Source organism: Suncus etruscus, chromosome 10, assembly GCF_024139225.1.
Source record: "Suncus etruscus isolate mSunEtr1 chromosome 10, mSunEtr1.pri.cur, whole genome shotgun sequence".
Lineage (NCBI taxonomy): Eukaryota > Metazoa > Chordata > Mammalia > Eulipotyphla > Soricidae > Suncus > Suncus etruscus.
The window spans coordinates 89,494,456-89,514,458 of NC_064857.1; the positions used below are offsets into that span (position 1 = coordinate 89,494,456).

The 20,003-nt window shown below is 40.2% G+C and overlaps 1 pseudogene; it reads right to left on the minus strand.

The window, feature by feature from the left end:
- Nucleotides 1–7,791: 7,791 nt before the first annotated feature.
- Nucleotides 7,792–7,905, minus strand: LOC126021350 (uncharacterized; annotated as a pseudogene).
- Between the last annotated feature and the right edge of the window lie 12,098 nt (nt 7,906–20,003).

A 20,003-nucleotide genomic window follows, 5' to 3' on the forward strand; every position in this document is an offset into this window, starting at 1 on the left:
AAAAACAAAAGCCAGGCCCAGATGGATTCACTAATGAATTCTTTCAAACTTTCCAAGAGGAACTACTACCAATCCTGGCAAGACTCTTTCATGAAATTGAATAAACAGAAACACTTCCAAATAGCTTTTATGAAGCCAACATCACCTTGATACCTAAACCAGACAGAGATGCTACGAAAAAAGAAAATTACAGACCAATATCGCTGATAAATGCAGTTGCAAAGATCCTCAACAAAATTCTGGCAAATAAGATTCAATTCCTCATTAAGAAGATCATCCACCATGATCAAGTAGGTTTCATCCCAGGAATGCAAGGATGGTTTAACATCCGTAAATCTATCATCGTAATACACAACATAAACAACAAGAAAAATAAAAACCACATGATCATATCAATAGATGCAGAGAAAGCATTTGATAAGGTCCAACACCCATTCTTAATAAAAACTCTCAGCAAGATGGGAATGGAAGGAACCTTTCTCAATATAGTTAAGGCCATATACCATAAGCCAGTGGCAAACATTATCCTCAATGGAGAAAAACCAAAAGCCTTCCCTCTAAATTCTGGCACAAGACAAGGCTGTCCTCTCTCACCAATCCTATTCAACATAGCACTGGAAGTACTTGCTATAGCGATTAGGCAAGAAAAAGATATCAAGGGAATCCAGATAGGAAAGGAAGAAGTCAAGCTCTCACTCTTTGCAGATGACATGATACTCTACTTAGAAAATCCTAAAGACTCTACCAAAAAGCTTCTAGAAACAATAGACTCATTTAGCAAGGTGGCAGGCTACAAAATTAACACACAAAAATCAATGGCCTTTCTATACACCAATAGTAATAAGGATGAAATGGACATTAAGAAAACAACCCCATTCACAATAGTGCCACACAAACTCAAATATCTTGGAATCAACTTGACTAAAAATGTGAAGGACCTATACAAAGAAAACTATAAAACTCTGCTCCAAGAAATAAGAGAGGACACGCGGAAATGGAAACACATACCCTGTTCATGGATTGGCAGGATTAACATAATCAAAATGGCAATACTCCCCAAGGCATTATACAGATTTAATGCTATCCCTCTAAAGATACCCATGACATTCTTCAAAGAAGTGGATCAGGCACTTTTGAAATTCTTTTGGAACAATAAACACCCTAGAATAGCTAAAGCAATCATTGGGAAAAAGAATATGGGAGGAATAACTTTCCCAAACTTTAAACTTTACTACAAAGCAATAGTTATCAAAACAGCATGGTATTGGAACAAGGACAGGCCCTCAGATCAGTGGAATAGGCTTGAATATTCAGAAAATGTTCCCCAGACATACAATCACCTAATTCTTGATAAAGGAGCAGGAAATCCTAAATGGAGCAGGGAAAGCCTCTTCAACAAGTGGTGTTGGCACAACTGGCTAGCCACTTGCAAAAAAATTGAATTTAGACCCCCAGCTAACATCATGTACGAAGGTAAAATCCAAATGGATTAAAGACCTCGATATCAGACCCAAAACCATAAGATATATTGAACAACACATAGGCAAAACAGTCCAGGACATTGAGACTACAGGCATCTTCAAGGAGGAAACTGCACTCTCCAAGCAAGTGAAAGCAGAGATTAACAGATGGGAATATATTAAACTGAGAAGCTTCTGCACCTCAAAGGAAATAGTGCCCAGGATACAAGAGCCACCCACTGAGTGGGAGAAACTATTCACCCAATACCCATCAGATAAGGGGTTAATCTCCAAAATATACAAGGCACTGACGGAACTTTACAAGAAAAAAACATCTAATCCCATCAAAAATTGGGGAGAAGAAATTAACAGACACTTTGACAAAGAAGAAATACAAATGGCTAAAAGACACATGAAAAAATGCTCCACATCACTAATCATCAGGGAGATGCAAATCAAAACAATGATGAGATACCACCTCACACCACAGAGAATGGCACACATCACAAAGAATGAGAATAAACAGTGTTGGTGGGGATGTGGAGAGAAAGGAACTCTTATCCACTGCTGGGAATGCCGTCTAGTTGAACCTTTATGGAAAGCAATATGGAGATTCCTCCAAAAACTGGAAATCCAGCTCCCATATGATCCAGCTATACCACTCCTAGGAATATACCCTAGGAACATAAAAATACAATACAAAAACCCCTTCCTTACACCTATATTCATTGCAGCACTATTTACCATAGCAAGACTATGGAAACAACCAAGATGCCCTTCAACAGACGAATGGCTAAAGAAACTGTGGTACATATACACAATGGAATATTATGCAGCTGTCAGGAGAGATGAAGTCATGAAATTTTCCTATACATGGATGTACACGGAATCTATTATGCTGAGTGAAATAAGTCAGAGAGAGAGAAAAAAACGCAGAATGGTCTCACTCATCTATGGGTTTTAAGAAAAATGAAAGACATTCTTGCAATAATAATTTTCAGACACAAAAGAGAAAAGAGCTGGAAGTTCCAGTTCACCTCAGGAAGCTCACCACAAATAGTGATGAGTTTATTTAGAGAAATAACTACATTTTGAACTGTCTTAATAATGAGAATGTGGGGCCGGGCGGTGGCGCTAAAGGTAAGGTGCCTGCCTTGCCTGCGCTAACCTTGGACGGACCGCGGTTCGATCCCCCGGTGTCCCATATGGTCCCCCAAGCCAGGAGCAACTTCTGAGCACATAGCCAGGAGTAACCCCTGAGCGTTACTGGGTGTGGCCCAAAAACCAAAAAAAAAAAAAAAATAATGAGAATGTATGACGGAAATGGAGAGCCTGTTTAGAGTACAGGCCGGGTCGGGTGGGGAGGAGGGAAACTTGGGACATTGGTGATGGGAATGTTGCACTGGTGATGGGTGGTGTTCTTTACATGACTGAAACCCAAACACAATCATGTATGTAATCAAGGTGTTTAAATAAAAAAAATAAAAAAAATTGATAGAGGTTTGTATTACTTTTGTTTTTTAGTAGTATGAATAATGATGTGCTTACCAAGTATTGGATCCAAGTGCTCCTCTTTTATTCACCTGTTTTATAACAACCTGATTTAGATGAAGAACTTGAGCCTTCGAGAGGTTAAATCAATGATTCGAAGTAAAACATCCCCCCTGTGCCAAATAGCCTACAAGAATCCAAAGACTGTGTCCATCATACATATAGCTTCTTATTTTCTCACAAGTTCTTGGGAAGTATTAATTGTGTGATTTAAACTTTGTATGTATACAGACAGATATCTGTTTAGTCTAGTTACTCCCAGGGTCACGCTCCTGTAAATTTCACCATAGATCCCATATTCCCATAAATCCCCCTAGAATATTTCTGTCTTTTGGTTTTTCTTCAGAAGAGATATTTATTGGATAATAGCCCTTCTTTGGATAAACACATGCCAGTAAAGATTGTGTGGCAATGAATCATGGACTATTTGAACTATTTGTTAGATCAGCCATAGCTGAATGCTGTTGCATTCAGAGAATGCATTCAGAGAAAAGACATGAGCACATGAAGACATGTAAAGAGGTGATTGCCTCTAAAGATAATTTCACAATTATAAAGATTGTGTGGTGATGAACCACTGACTAATTGAACTTATGTAGGTCAGCTATAGCTGAATGCTGAAAGCAGAGAAGGACCTGAACAAGGCATATAAGCAAATGCATGCCTGATGTAGGCACTGTGCTGGGAATAATACAAAAAGAAAAGAGAACATGTTGTAGCATAGGTGTTATGATTGTCCCTTGCCCTTTGATCAAAGAAGGAAGAACACAAAGATGTGGATGGTGATTCAGAAAACCTGTGTAATCAGAATGAGTCTGAAGATATAGACTACATTTTTTTAACAATTTTAATTTTTAACAATTTAACAATTTTAAATTTAGCAATGAATCATTTTTATGGAACTTTATGAACATTAAAACTGTCTTAGTCTATCTTTCCTACATTCAACAAATATTAAATATTTAGGGTGTGTTAGTCATAATGCTCTAAACACAAAACTACAAAAAGTCAGATGCTACAGTTTGTATCTAGCTATAAATTTTGTCAAATAAGCCCACTAGAGCTCTTTCTCTATTGTCCTTTCTTCAATAACTTTAAAATTTGAAGCCTCTGCTTTCTGACTAGCAAATCAGGGTCTTCTTACTTTTAAGGCAAACTCAAATTAAGACTTATTTCCCAAAGTACTTCTGTTCTGTCGTTAGTGTTTATTTTAAATCTTATGAAGACAGGCAGCCATAGTTATGTTGGTTTAGGAGTTAGTTCTTGGTGTAGTAGTGGTTTCACTTATTTTTTAATTAATATCTTTATTTAAACACTTTTTATGTTCTTCTGTGCCAGTCTTAGATGGGGGCTAAAATAGCTCCACTACCAGTACTTTTCTGTGACACACTTTCTCTCCTAACCCAGAGACTGAACACATCTTGTCAGCATCTAAGGGCAAGGAAGTGATACAGAAATTAGTATGTCACCAGCATTACATAATGCCAATGCCACAAAGTTTTCTCTGCCCCATTTTTTGTAGGGATTCAAATAATTCAGTCAGCAGGATGCAAGGCATTAACCCCTGTTCTCTCTCTCTCTCTCTCTCTCTCTCTCTCTCTCTCTCTCTCTCTCTCTCTCTCTCTCTCTCTCTCTCTCTCTCTCTCTCTCAGTCCAAATGCTTCAGCCTTAGTTCTTTAAACTTATTCAAGCTGACACCATGCTTTTATTTTTTTAATTACAGGCCCATGTCCCTCCCTTAAAATCAAAGAAACCAAGATCTCAAGCTAGAGGCCTAAATCTATCATCCACAACGAGCGGAAAGTTTCCTGGCACCATGTAAAGTCCTTGGGGTATGAAAAAGAGTGTGTATGGAGCCTGTAGTTATTCCCATGAAAGTATGTTTCAAGGCCAGAATAATCCTGTATCTTTCAGGCCAAGAGAATTCCCTTTCTAATTTCCCATATTTACTGTACCTATGCAAAAACCAAACCAAAACAAACAAACAAAAAATAATAAAATCTTGCCACACCAGTCCTCCTTCATTTTTTCTATTCATTTCTTTGTTCTCTCTTCTTTCATTCTCATGGTTATTGTTTGGCTATTGTATTTGTTGCTGTGGTGCCTTTTTGTAGTTGCTAGTTTTGTTTTTTTGTGTGATTTTTCTCTTTTTTTTTTTTGCTTTGTCTGTTTTGTTTTTGTTGTAGGTTTTTGGTTTTTTTTAATATTTTTTGTTCTTTTTGTTATGTTTTTCTCCTTTATTCCCCTTTCTTCTTTTTAAATTGATATTTATAACCTCTAGAATGACTCTCTCTGTTTTTTTTTTTTGGTTTGTTTGTTTTTTCTTTCAATCAGAACTATATAACTTGAATCATCTTGTTCTGCCTCATAAATCGAGGGGAAAGAAAAATGGATGGTACCAGAACCAAACAGCCCTAAGAACAATGAGTAGAAATTATAAAGGATCAGACAAACACCAAATCCAAAGTCAAAGGCAATAGAATCGATAGCCAGTCTTCAACAAGCTATACACAGAGGGAACCAGTTACTCTAGCAGTCTCGGGGGCAAAGGAGGAAGATGCTGGGATCTGGGGTGGAGGGAGGACTACATTGCTCTTTTTATTATTTCTAAAAAAATATTTCTAAAAAGGGCAACTTATATAAGACACTCTTTTTCCTTCATGCACCACTCCTCTGTTATCAGCCTCATCATACACGCATGTATAAAGTAAGGGATCAGATGTAGTTAATCCTATGCTAAGTGGGTCATAGTTTAGTCTTATAGGTGGTTCCTATCATTTGCCCTGTATTAGATATAACCATTATGTGCCTTTCTTTTTCTTAGGAACATAAAAAATCCTGTTTCCTTACCTGATCTATTTCTGACTTATTATAGGGATACCCATATGAATCAATCACAGTCCTTAAGTGTCTCCAGCTGTCAGGGTTTGTGCGATGGGCTTTTCCCTAGATTCTTCTATGAGAGACTCTTCTACTTGTAACTGATCCAAAGTTGTGGCTAAATGATTCTTACTTGTATCATTCTTAAAAATAAAGTGCTGGAAGGGATGTGGAGAGAAAGGAACTCTTATTCACTGCTGGTGGGAATGCCATCTAGTCCAACCTTTATGGAAAGCGATATGGAGATTCCTCGAAAAACTGAAAATTGATCTCCCATACGATTCAGCTATACCACTCTTAGGGATATACCCTAGGAACACAAAAATACAATACAAAAATCTCTTCCTCACCTATATTCATTGCAGCACTATTTACAATAGCCAGACTCTGGAAACACCAAGATGCCCTTCAACAGATGGCTAAAGAAACTGTGGTACATATACACAATAGAATATTATGCAGTCGTCAGGAGAGATGAAGTCATGAGAAATTTTCCTATACATGGATGTACATGGAATAGATTATGCTGAGTGAAATAAGCCAGAATTATTGAAAAATGTCTTTTATTTTTCGTACAACCCATAGGTGCATGAGATAGATAGACACAGAATAATCTCACGCACCTATGGGTTGTACGAAAAATAAAAGACATTTTTCAATAATTCTCAGAGACAAAAGAGAGGAGGGCTGAAAGATCCAGCTCACAACATAAAGCTCACCACAGAGTGATGAGTGTAGTTAGAGAAATAACTACATTGAGAACTATCATAAGAAAGTAAATGAATGAGGGAAGTAGAAAGCCTGTATAGAGTACAGCGGGGGTGGGGTTAGGAGGAGGGAGATTCGGGACGTTGGTGATGGGAATGTTGCACTGGTGAAGGGAGGTGTTGTGTGTGTGTGTGTGTGTGTGTGTGTGTGTGTGTGTGTGTTTTGGGTCACACCCGGTAGTACTCAGGGGTTATTCCTGGCTCCAGGCTCAGAAATTGCTCCTGGCAGGCACGGGGGACCATATGGGGCGCCGGGATTCAAACAGATGACCTCCTGCATGAAAGGCAAACGCCTTACCTCCATGCTATCTCTCCGGCCCCAAGGGAGGTGTTCTTTACATGACTGAAACCCAACTACAATCATATTTGTAATCAAAGTGTTTAAATAAAGATATTAATAAAAAATTTTCAACTAGGAAAAAAAGAATATTAGTGATAGCTTTTAAACAAAATACTTGATTTTCTGCTAAAGGCTGCTTTTCTTTTTCTTTTTTTTTTTTTTTTTGGTTTTTGGGCCACACCTGTTTGACGCTCAGGGGTTATTCCTGGCTATGCACTCAGAAATTGCCCCTGGCTTGGGGGGACCATATGGGACGCCGGGGGATCGAACCACGGTCCATCCTACGCTAGCGCTTGCAAGGCAGACACCTTACCTCTAGCGCCACCTTCCCGGCCCCTAAAGGCTGCTTTTCTAGCAATTCATTCTTCGCTGTTTCTGTGTAATTCATAAAATCATTTATGTGCTCTCAAATGCTTATGTAATGGGTTTCTATAAAACTGAGTATTCCCAGGTTAGTGTAGCATGGAATAAGAACAATCATCATTGTTCCCAGAAGCAGTACCTGACTTGGGGGGAATATTTCCTTGTTCAGGGACCACTTGTGACTCTTACATGAGACTAATTTCCCTGAAGCTTTTGCCTCAGGTCTGAGAGCATGGCTTTCGCTATGTCCACTGGAGCTACCTTGGCACATAGCCAATCTGGGCTCGATCTCTTCCCAAAATGGCCAGGTTTCTGCTGCATGGGCCAATAAACCCATGATCTTTCATGGCTCATTTGACATCTCTTTCAAGTAAAGAGTGAATCTATGGAGCTAGCCTGGTTTGAGGAGTGTGTTTTTATAGTATTTCTCTTGTTTTTCTTTTTCTTTATTTTTTTTATTGTCCTCGGATAGAGGACATATCAGATATTAAACTGATAAGAACAGATACTACATTTGATCTTAGCCAAAAGGCTGAGAAGCGATCTTGCTTTTTAATAATGTGTAGTTTTCTCTCTGAGTCATTCTTACAAATAAATAAAGTCAGGAAAAATGCTTTTTTAAAAGAAGCAAAGAGTTTTGCATAAGCTCAACAAGAACTGTTTTTCCTTGCACTTTGCCCCAAGAACACTGTAGACAATGCTCTGGGAGAAAACTTCCCCAGGATATGCTGGTATGGGAGATTTGCATAGTCAGGTGTCTGTCTGTCCCATACATTGGCTCAATTTTAACAGAATAATGTTTAAACATTTATTTGTTTGTTTGTTTATGTTTTCGGGCTACACCCAGAGGTGGCACTCAGGGGTTACTCCTGGCTCTGTGCTCAGAAATCATTCCTGGCAGGCTCAGGGGACCATGTGGGATGCCGGGAATTGAACCTGGGTCCATCCCAGGTTGGCCAAGTGCAAGGCAAATGCCTTACCATTGTGCTATCGATCCGGCCCAACAGAATATTTTTGTAAAATTTAAATTACTGTAGAATATTTTTGTAAAATTTAAATTACTGTATTTAAACACTGTGGTTTACAGTTGTTTCTGGCATTCAGTGTTCCAACACCAATCCCACCACCAGTGTAACATCTCCTCCACTCTTGTCCCCAATCCCCTCTTCCCCCTAGCCTGCCCCCTTTGTCAGGCACAGGATAATTTATTTCATATTGCTTATTATAATTAAATGGTAATGGAATTATGAAAATCTTCAGTTAAAAAATTTGTAAAAATTGTTATATTACGGTGTAGCAAGTCAGCCCCTGAAGAGGTTGACTGATGGAGGGATGGAGAATGAGTCCTTTCTCTTCCAGCTCGGAGCACGCGTCTGCCACCCTGTCTAGCCGACGGTTCTGAGGTGAAACGGCGAGTAAACAGCTCGCAGACAGTCAGGCTCGTGGAAATATTCACTTTATTAGGTGGTCAAGACTGAAGTCCAAAGACTCAGCTTCAGTTCCAGCCAAAAAGCCTCGGCCTTCCACAGACCCTTGTTTTTATTCCCCAGAGTCAGGTACCACCCAATGGTGGGATCAGATACCAACCAATGGTGGAAACAGAATCAGGTACTACCCTAGGGTGGGGGCAGAATGCCAGGTCACACCCTAGGGTAGGGCACAATCACCAATCAGTTTAGGGTGAGTAACATAGTAATCTCCCAAAATATTTGCATACACAACATTACGGAGGGTTCATTAAGTCATTGTCTGAAGGTTTACTGCTAGCTAAGTATTCTGTTTTTTTGTTTGCTTGGCTTCACTTTCTCAAAATCTTATGCTTGCTGTTTCACTCCTGTCTATCTCACTTGTTGCCCGTGAGGAATTTTCCAGAATGATCAATTCTGTCAAAAAGTACTGTTTCTGTTGAACTTTGTGGAAGAAGGCACGTTTCCTAGCTTTCTGATCTTCACTATTTCTTTTTTTTATATAATAATATTTTTATTTAAACACTGTGATTATAAGCATGATTGTAGTTGGGTTTTAGTCGTAAAAAGAACACCCCCCTTCACTAGTGCAACCAATGCCCCCATCTCCCACCTCTTCTCCCCGACTGCCTGTATTTGAGACAAGCTTTCTGCTTCTCTCACTCATTGACATTGACATTGTTATGATAGTTGTCAGTGTAGTTATTTTTCTAACCGCTCTCACCACTCTTTGTGGTAAGCCTAATATTTATTTTTTATTTGAGCAAAAATTCCAGGAAAAACCTTCCTTAAAGTCCAGAAAAATTTTCTCCTAAGATCTGCTTTGAGGTTCTATAAAGGCCCACTCAGGAACTATCTGCTCAAATATAATTATTCAGAAGTTGCAAAAGTGAGACAGGAGAAATAGCACAGTGATAAGATGAATAAGATGCTTTGTATGCAAAGCCATTCTGGCTTTGAAATCTGGCATTGCATAAGGTCCTCTGACTGCCTAGCAGGTGTAAAACTCAAAACAAAACAAGACAGAAACAATGAAAGCAACCATAAACATCTGTAATTTAGGGTCAAGGAAGGAGTATATTTTGACCTTTTGTTTAGGAATCTGAAATTTCTGTTTCTACCATATTTTTCAAAATTTAAAAATAAGAGTGGAGAAATAGTATAGTGGTTAGGGTACTTTTCTTGCACATAGCTATTTTAGGTTTGATCCTTGACAACCCATATGGTCCCATAAGTCCCTTCAGGACTGATTCCTGAACACAGAACTAGGAATAAAGCCTGAACACTATAGGGTGTGGCCCAAATTTTTATAAAGCAATATTATAAACACTTTGAGAAGGCTGGAAGGACACTTGCCTTGCATGAGGCTGATCCTGGTTTGAATTTAGGTACCCCATGAAGTCAATGAGACTTCCAGGAGTGATCCCTGAGTACATAGCCAGGAGTTAGCCCTGAGCATTGCCAAGTGTGACCTCAAAGCTCTCTCAAAAACTAAACAAAATAAGCAGAGACTGGGAACTGCAAGGCCAGAGCCACAAATATTTAGCTCTAAGATGAAAATGACAATAAGAAGCATGACTTACATGAAAGCATATGTGGGATATGTTGTGCATGTCTCTTCAATTAAGCTTTCTGAAGTGACAGAGTTCCTGTATAACATCATTCCCAGAAGAGTGTACATGCAGTGTACAATATTTGTGGGGTTTTTTTGGCTCAGCTCTGGCGCAACAGTAAGAGCCAATGCCAAATTTCATGCATAGATTAGAATAAATGCTTAGGACTATAAGACTAACTCCACATGTCTGGTTATATAAATAACCATACTTCATTTCTAGAGTCCAAAGCCTTCTGTAGCCTCAACAGGCAGAGCACCAGCACTCATTGTGACTACTTCCTCTATTACTCTTCCTAAAGGGCCATCATGGCTTGTGTGCAGATCTAACACTTTCACCAGATGGATACCTATACTTAACTCAATAATCATTTATCGGAGGATCCAAACTTTATTTTTAATCTTTGAGGGTCCCCGAGAATTAATCTCACAATTTCTTTCCCCTATTTTATTGTTCTTGTGGGGATGACTGAGTTGCAGCCATTTGGTGGCTGGACTTGCACACTTTCATTGCAAAGGTAGTGCCCGCAGGAGTTCCCATATCTTGTTGTGCTCACATCATTGTGTTGCTCACTGTGGAGATGTTCCATACTTTAGTTCTGGTGCTGCATATACTTGGCTTGTGATACACTGAAGATTGCAACACTTTTGTAGTGCCAGGGCAAATAAACATGCTGCCTGTCAGAGATTTTGACCTCCTTTCTTGAATAGACAGGTATATCTGTGCTTGTAGACTAGCAAGCAATTAGTCTTTTTTGTTTTGTTTTTGTTTTTTGGGTCACACCAGGCAGCACTCAGGTGTTACTCCTGGGTCTGTGCTCAGAAATTGCTCCTGGCAGGCTGTGGGGGGGGGTGCATATGGATGCCGGGATTTGAACCACTGTCTTTCTGCATGCAAGGCAAATGCCCTACCTCCATGCTATTTCTCTGGCCCCATGATTACTTAATATATACATAATTATTGCTAAATTCTTCCCCCCCAAATAATGACTAGAAATTAAAGTTTATAGTTTATAGTAAGAATTTTGCCAGGTGGTTAAACTGGTAAAATGTTAAAATTATCATAATTGGGCACCAACCATTATTGTAGGAATGATTTTAGGCCAAAACATGACTGGTTTAATTGACAGAGCTGTAGGTTAAGAGGAAAACTGAGCTGTCTAAAAATTGAGCTTGATAGAAGTGTATCTGTGACCATGGTATGCACAGAGATAGAGAAGGCAGCAACACAGACATGGAACAGAGGTTCTGTGTCTTTCTGTATAATTTTTAAATTAGTTTTTGTCTTTCTGTAGTAATTTTTTGTTTTGTTTTGGGTCCCTACCATGACACCAAGTGTTGCTCAGGAGTGACTTCTGAGAGTTCTCAGTGAACTATTTATTGTACCAGGGACTTGAACCATGGCCATTATTGACGCTGCTGCAACGCAAGTGTTGTATTCCAGAACTGTCTCTTAGTTCCTTATTTTCATATTTGATGAGTTTAGATATATAACCTTTGCCTAATGTTATCTGACTAGCAAACCTAGTTTGCATAGCACTTATAATGCAGCGATTCAGAGAGGGAACTTAGGAGATAGTCAAGTCTCCTGGGTTTTGTTTTGTGTTGCTTTGCTTTGTTTGGGAGTGGAATGAATCTACCAAATGGTGTTTAAGGGACCAGAAGTCCCTTGGCAGAATTCTTGGTGTATCAGGCTGAAAGTTCAATGTGAGGGCCCAAGGATGGGGTACTGCTCGGCTTTGCAGTGCTGGAGATTACCCAGGATACCCCATGGTGCCTGGGACTTCCAGGGCTGTACTCCAGATGATATTAGAGGTACGAGTTCAGGCTGAGAAAGCAAGAGGAATATTCAATGAATTCTGTCTAGAAGCAGGGGTCTCAAACTCAATTTACCTGGGGGCCACAGGAGGCAAAGTCGGGGTGATCCTTGAGTGCAAAGTCAGTAGTAAGCCTTGAACATTGGGGGGTATGACCCAAACAACTAAAACAAAACAAAACAAAAAAGAGATTCCTCTAGGGCAGGGTCACAACATGTTGTACGGAGGGCCGCAAACGGCCCGTGGGCTGCGAGTTTGAGACCCTGGAGAGGAAATTACATTTGCTTAGAATCCATTGCAATAGCACCAAAGCAGGTCAGATAGCGTTTGATGAAACACACTGAGTTTACTGAAAGTGAGGAAAATATGAAGTCTGGAAAAAGAAGTATCCCAGAGCAAACTGAAAAATGCCTAGGCATTCATGTCCCACACATTTTGGATGTAGGAGGGAAAGAGCGACCTTCATTTCAGTGAACAAGTGAAGTATTCAGTACTAGGATGATGTGAACAATGTGAATATTCTAAAGAAAGTTCTCTATCTGCTTGTGAAGCTTCAGAATGTTTATTGTCCTCCCTTTATTTTCAGTTTTGCTACTTTGGAACCCAATAGATTAACTTCTTCTGGAGATAGCCCTCCCATTTTGAGGCCAAAAGGTTTTGAGATCACTCTTACTCCCCTCTGAGAACTTGTACTCTTCTAGCAATATCTTTTCAATCAGTGAGAATATCTCTTTTGTTACCACTTCCCAAAGCCGAATGCTAATTTTACCTGGATGTTCAGACCTTCCCATAGCTGGAGAGGTCTGTGGTTGGTAATTAAGAGTGGCCTGGGGGGGGGGGGGGTAATGAGGACAGATTCAGCAAGGAAGATGCAGCAGGTAGAGAGGAGACACAGGATGGAGGCAGAGGATGCAGAGAGGCTGCTTAGTTTAAAGGCATTGTGGGAATATGCATGTGGTGGTTGGGGCTTTGTAATAAAGCTGGATGTCTCCTAAAACTTCATTTGATTGCTGTGGATCATTTCCTCACCCTTATCCTGAACCCCCAGAACCGCGGGCCAAAGGGGCTGCAGGGGCTGGGCTGGGCTGAGAAAGGCCTCACCATCCATTCATGCACCTCTAGGACTCTATAAGTAATAATTAATGCAACATCTTATACCTAATCTTAATATCTTAGAAAACAAATGAGATTTTATTCCATTCTTGGATTGGATATATAGTAAGTCTCTAAAGCAAAATTTGACACAGTAGTACCTGTGAATGAATAAAAAAACAATTTTCAGATAGTGTTTCTCTTATTTTCTAGTCTGGTCTTCTTATTTTGTTTTTCTTTTTGGGACACACCCAAGATCATCAGGGCTTATTCCTGGCTCTTCACTCAGGGGACCTCATGTGGTACTGGGGAATACACATGAGCTGTGGGCAAGGCAAGTACCTTAAATCCTGTGATATTTCTTTAGCTCTGTAGTTTGGCCTATTTATGGTTCAGTACTCAAAACCAAGTTGTTCACCATACCAGATCAACACTCTTAAAAAATTTTCAGAGTGTGGAATGTCTAGAATTCATTTGATTAACCAGAATCCTCAGATCTAATATATCTCATGTGTACTAGATTTATTTGCTCTAAACCATAGTTTAGGAGAGTCTTCGTCTAAATGAAAATCAAATATTTAGTAACTACTGAGGGAATAGACATATTTAACTATTAAACACCCAGTATTTTGTTCAATATTTTGCTCAATATTGGGATTGAGCAATATATATATAAAGGGGCTGGAGAGAGAGTACAGGGATTAAGGTGCTTGCTTTGCATACAATCTACCTTGGTTTGATTGTTGGTATCACATCTGATTTCTTTTTTTTTTTTTTTTTTTTTTGGTTTTTGGGCCACACCCGGTGACGCTCAGGGGTTACTCCTGGCTATGCGCTCAGAAGTCGCTCCTGGCTTGGGGGACCATATGGGACGCCGGGGGATCGAACCGCGGTCCGTCTCCTAGGCTAGCGCAGGTAAGGCAGGCACCTTACCTCGAGCGCCACCGCCCGGCCCACATCTGATTTCTTGAGCATTGCCAAAAGTGATAGTGAGCACAGAGCCAGGAGTAATCAAACACTGGGTATGGCTCCCAAAAGCAATATAATACATATATATATATATATATATATATATATATATATATATATATATGTTAGTAAAGATATAAATTTCCAAATCTCTTAAAATATCTCTGAAAATATAATACAAAGTCACATGTAACTGAATAATGTAAACAGAACTAAACAATAAAATCTCAAAAGAGTTTGGAAAGAAAAGTTATTTGAAATTGCTCAAAGCTAGAAGATCAATTCTGTTTGTTTGGATTTCTCTCAAAGGAGATTAGGAAGATCTCCTTTTGATGTATAATACAGCAATTGGAAAGTGAAAATTTTACATGGCCTGGAGCATTTAGAAGTCATGTAAAACTAAATAATAAAATGCACACAGATTTTTTTTTTTTTTTTTTTTTTTTTTTTTTTTTTTTTTTTGGTTTTTGGGCCACACCCGTTTGATGCTCAGGGGTTACTCCTGGCTAAGTGCTCAGAAATTGCCCCTGGCTTGGGGGGGACCATATGGGACGCCGGGGGATCGAACCGCGGTCCGTTCCTTGGCTAGCACTTACAAGGCAAGACACCTTATCTCTAGCGCCACCTTCCCGGCCCCCGCACACAGATTTTTTAAATATATATTTTATATACCATTTTATATACAAGATATAAATCTGGGAAAATAATGGAGAAGCTAACTTTGAGAACAAGTCAAAAGCAATTCTGTAGCTTTCTGGTTTATAGGTTCTAGACTCCCTCTAGTGGTTCAAGCTCTTGATGCTTTTACTAGTTGGACCTTCAGAAATAGCGAGGCAGTGCATATAGGACAGAGAAGGGACAATTATGACAATGATAGTTAAAAATGACCACTCAGGAACAAGAACTGGGTGATAAAGGAGGTAGAGTAATATGCAACAATACTGCAGTAACAATATTGCAAACCACGATGGGAGTAGCACCACTGGGTATTACCCATACATAAAAACAAACAGGGGCTGGAAAGATAATACAGTGAAGAGGGCACTTGATTTACACATAGCTAATCCTGACTCAATCCCTAACATGATACAGGCCACATTAAGCACTGCTAGCCATGATCCCTGAGCACAGTGCTAGGAGTAAGCCTTAAGTACAGTCAGATGTGGATCCAAAACCAAAACAAAGACTACCAAACCAAACAAAAAAGACTGGATTCAGAAATAAGTCATAGATCTACCATAAGATCTACTTACTTGGGGCTGGAGCGGTGGCGCAAGCAGTAGGGCGTCTGCCTTGCATATGCTGACCTAGGACAGACCGTGGTTCAATCCCCCAGTGTCCCACATGTCCCCCAAGCCAGGAGCGATTTCTGAGCGCATAGCCAAGAGTAACCCCTGAGCATCACCCGGTATAGCCCAAAAACAAAAACAAAAACAAAAAAAAGATCTACTTACTTGGGTTAAGTAAAACAAGAACTGTAATAACTTTCAAGATTCCAGACTCCATAGCACTTCCTATTGGAAGGACATTGCAACAGTCTATGCAAGTGTGTTTATGTTGGGGAAAGGTGGGGAGAGCTATTAAGGACTATCTGCAATCTCAATTTTGTAAGCCATTTGGGTTGTAGTGAAGGAGAGAAAAATAGTGTAGGAAGGGGCCAGAGTGACAACATAGAGAGTAAGGCATTTGTTTGCACTGAGCCTACTGTGTTGGATCCCTGACATACCATGTGGTCCTGTGAGCCTAACCAGGAGCATTTTCTGAGTGCAGGGCCAGGAGTAACCCCTGAGCACAGCCAGGTGTGGCTCAAAAACAAAACAAAGCAAACAAAGGATGTAAGCAAATAAAAATTAGGCATATTTTGGGGGCTATAAATATCTCCAGCTTCTTTTTTCCTCTTTCTTTCTTTCTTTCTTTCTTTCTTTCTTTCTTTCTTTCTTTCTTTCTTTCTTTCTTTCTTTCTTTCTTTCTTTCTTTTCTTTTCTTTTCTTTTCTTTTTCTTTCTTCTTTTTTTTTTTTTTGTGGTTTTTGGGTCACACCTGGCAGTGCTCAGGGGTTATTCCTGGCTCCATGCTCAGAAATTGCTCCTGGCAGGCACGGGGGACCACATGGGACGCCTGGATTCGAACCAATGACCTTCTGCATGAAAGGCAAATGCCTTACCTCCATGCTATCTCTCCGGCCCCATCTCTAGCTTCTTTTAATGAGTTGAATACAAATGAAAAGAACTATATGCCATTTGGTATGAAGGAAAGAAAAATTCTCTATTAAGAGAAAAGTTGGGAATAGAAGAGGAGTAAGATTAAGGCAATTTAATGTAGACCAGCAAGAGTTTTTTAAATTTAATTAAAGAAAATGCATTACTTTACATAGTTGACATAACTGATAATAATACGTTTTTAGGAAGACCAAAAGCAACATATTTTTTTAAAAAATTAGAAAGTTGAAAGAAAAGCTAAAAAGATGAAAGAGAAAGAAAAGAATATTTTTGAAAACTATTGGCTCACAATGAATTCATTGAAGCACCAGCAGAAACTTTAGTAAGCTCTCCTTTTTAAAAAGAAAAAAAGGATAAGAGTTTAAAAAAAAATACAGCACAAATGGTGTTAGAGTGGCAAGTGTTGTTGTTTGCATAGGCCCAGAAAAATGTGGGTAAATGGAAAAAAAAAAAAAAACAACCCTTGTCCTAAATACAAAGAGACCTTATCCCTGAAGTTCTCTGGCATAAGACTGATCTGGGCTCCAGCCATCCTAGGTTGTCCAACCCCTGATTCATTCTCTGTGATCAAGGCGAATTTTTTTTCACACATTAGCTGTTGTTGGGTTTTTTTTTTTTTTTTTTTTTTTTTTTTGGTTTTTGGGCCACACCCGGCGGTACTCAGGGGTTACTCCTGGCTGTCTGCTCAGAAATAGCTCCTGGCAGGCACGGGGGACCATATGGGACACCGAGATTCGAACCAACCACCTTTGGTCCTGGATCAGCTGCTTGCAAGGCAAACACCGCTGTGCTATCTCTCTGGGCCCTAGCTGTTGTTGTTGTCCAGTTTGTGTAGTTAAAGATTCTGGTTTCTGTGCGAGAAGAATTCTGGTTTCTGTGTTTCATCAAAGTCAGGAGTGGAGCATCCTCCAGTTTCACCTCACCATCAGATGCGAAGCGTCCTGCCCTGCAAGCAAGTTGCTGCTGTCACTGAGTCATCTGGGTGTCAAGGGAACTTTCCTTGGAGTAAAGTCTATGTCAGGGTAGTGGCAGGGTTTCCCCTGGTGACGTTGTAGACAATTGTGGTTGTTTCCGTAAATGGTCAATGGTTTAGGGGTTTATGGGCAATGCCCATTCTTCGGAGGCCTGAGCCAAGTCATTATGCCAGTATTCAGGATATAAGGCCTAGCTACATTACAAAATTTGTGTTCCTATTTCTGTTAGATAATAACTTGTTTGCATTTGTAGTATTTTCCCATTTTAATGTGCCTATGCAAAAGAGGAACAATGCCACAATGTATTATTGGTGCCTCTGGGGAGCAGAGGGAACAAGTCCAACAATCCCCTTAACTTGTTTCTAACATGAATTCTAAAGCGAAAGACTCCTCTACCATAATTCCTTGTTAAACAGATCAGAAAGAAAGAAAAACAAACAAACAAAAAATAGTGGGCACAATTTCACTGTATAAGAGAATATTCAATAAGAGTTATAGCGGTTGGGGCCAGAGAGATAGCATGAAGGTAGTGAGTTTGCCTTGCATGCAGAAGGACGATGGTTCAAATTCCGGCATCCCATATGGTCCCCTGAGTCTGCCAGGAGCGATTTCTGAGCATAGAGCCAGGAGTAACCCCTGAGTGCTACTGGGTGTGACCACACCCTCCAAAAAAAAAAACCCAAAAAACAAAAAACAAAAACAAAAAGAGTTATAGCCGTTAAGGGAATACATTTAGGATATTCATAAATGCATGTCCCTTTTGTCATTAAAAATAGTTGGGAAGAGAGTGCTGAATCCTGGGCGCCACTTTGGTCTGTGTGATTTGGCCTTCTGGAGCCTGCAAAATGACTCCTAGCAGTTCCGTATCGGAAAATGCCTTTGAGTGGGAACTAATCAGAAACCTAGTATGATAGCAATCACAGTTACACAGTGAAGGAAAGTGGAAGACAGGCGGCTACTATCTACTGAGAGTAGATAAGTAGGAACAGAGTATTGGTTTCCTTTCAGCCTGAGAGTCTATTTTTCCACTTTGGTAGCTGGTTGGCAGCTAGCTTGAGTGGGGATAATAATATGCTTTATGGGGAGCCAAGAACTGGGGTAAAATGGTTAAATGTGGGGTGATAGGCATTGGGAGTGAGGTAGTAAAGGACTAAAAATGAGCTTTTGGGTGGTGAGCCAAGGTGGGAAGGAAAGTATAGAACAGGTGTCGGCAACCTGCGGCTCCGGAGCCGCATGCGGCTCTTTTGAAGGCTTGCCGCGGCTCCGGAGCCGATGTCAGAAAAAAAAAATACTGCTTTAATCTCAGCTCCGCTTCTCTCCGCTATATCTATAGCAGTGAGGCGGAGCTGAGGAGCGGAGCCAATGGAGGCAGCCGTACCTGGTGACGTCAGGCCGTCTGTGTGCCCCTCGCACACAGACGGCCTGACGTCACCAGGCACCAGGAGGAGTGACAGAGCCAGATTCAGCCCTGCGCGGGAGCGAAGAATAAAAAAAAAAGGTGAGTTTTTCATTTACTGTTTTTTTTTAAATAATAATTTTGTCACTTTTTTATTATTATCTCTTTTTTGGACCCCCTCAGAATTACTCTTCTAGGAAGAGTAATTCTGAGGGGGTCCAAAAAGAGATAATAATAAAAAAAAAGGAGCAAAAATCCCATTAACCAGGTAATAAAAAATTTTTTTAATTAGCTATTAATTAGCAAAAATATATTTAAGATTGTTCAGTGAAAAAGTCCTATTTTTCTCTTTAGATTGACAGCTGACTGCACGATCCTGTATATAGCATTAAGGTAAGAAACAATATATGCAGTGTTATATTTGTTTTAAATGTTGCAATGGTTTTGCGGCTCCCAGTTTCCTTCGGAAACGGGTCCAAGTGGCTCTTTATGTCTGAAAGGTTGCAGACCCCTGGTATAGAACATAGACATTCTATATATGGTAAGCAGTTTCAGAATGGACAGGGGTAGGAAGGAAAGGTGCCTATGACTTCCTGAAGCCAGCACCTCTTGTGCTCTTGTGCTGCCATTTCCCATGCTGGCAAACATTCCCAGCTCCCAGGAAGAAAAGAGATTCTTCAAGAGCTGGAAGCCTGGAAGTTCACCACCCCCACTCAAACCCTCCCTCCGGAGCCGGGTGGAAAATGGGGAGAGCTTGGGTACCCCTTTAAACTCTTCTTTGGGACCCACCTCACTGGCTCTCTGGGCGTGTGGCCCAAGGGTAGCCCTGGAATTCTGGAGGGAGGAGGTGGAAGGGTGCTGGGATGACCCAAGCCCCTCACCTCTCCTAGGCCTGATTAAAAAGGCCTTTGGCATGGCGGAGGCCTGCCATCCCCCAACCAGAATGAGTTTGAACTTAATGTGCAAGCCCCAATAGGAAAAAAAGCAATTATTACAAAAGCACAAGAGGTTATGATTAAGTGGTCAATAAATACTTCAAGACAATCAGTAATCAAAACAGATTGTACTGGTGTGCAACAATGTTTGAGGGTCCGATTT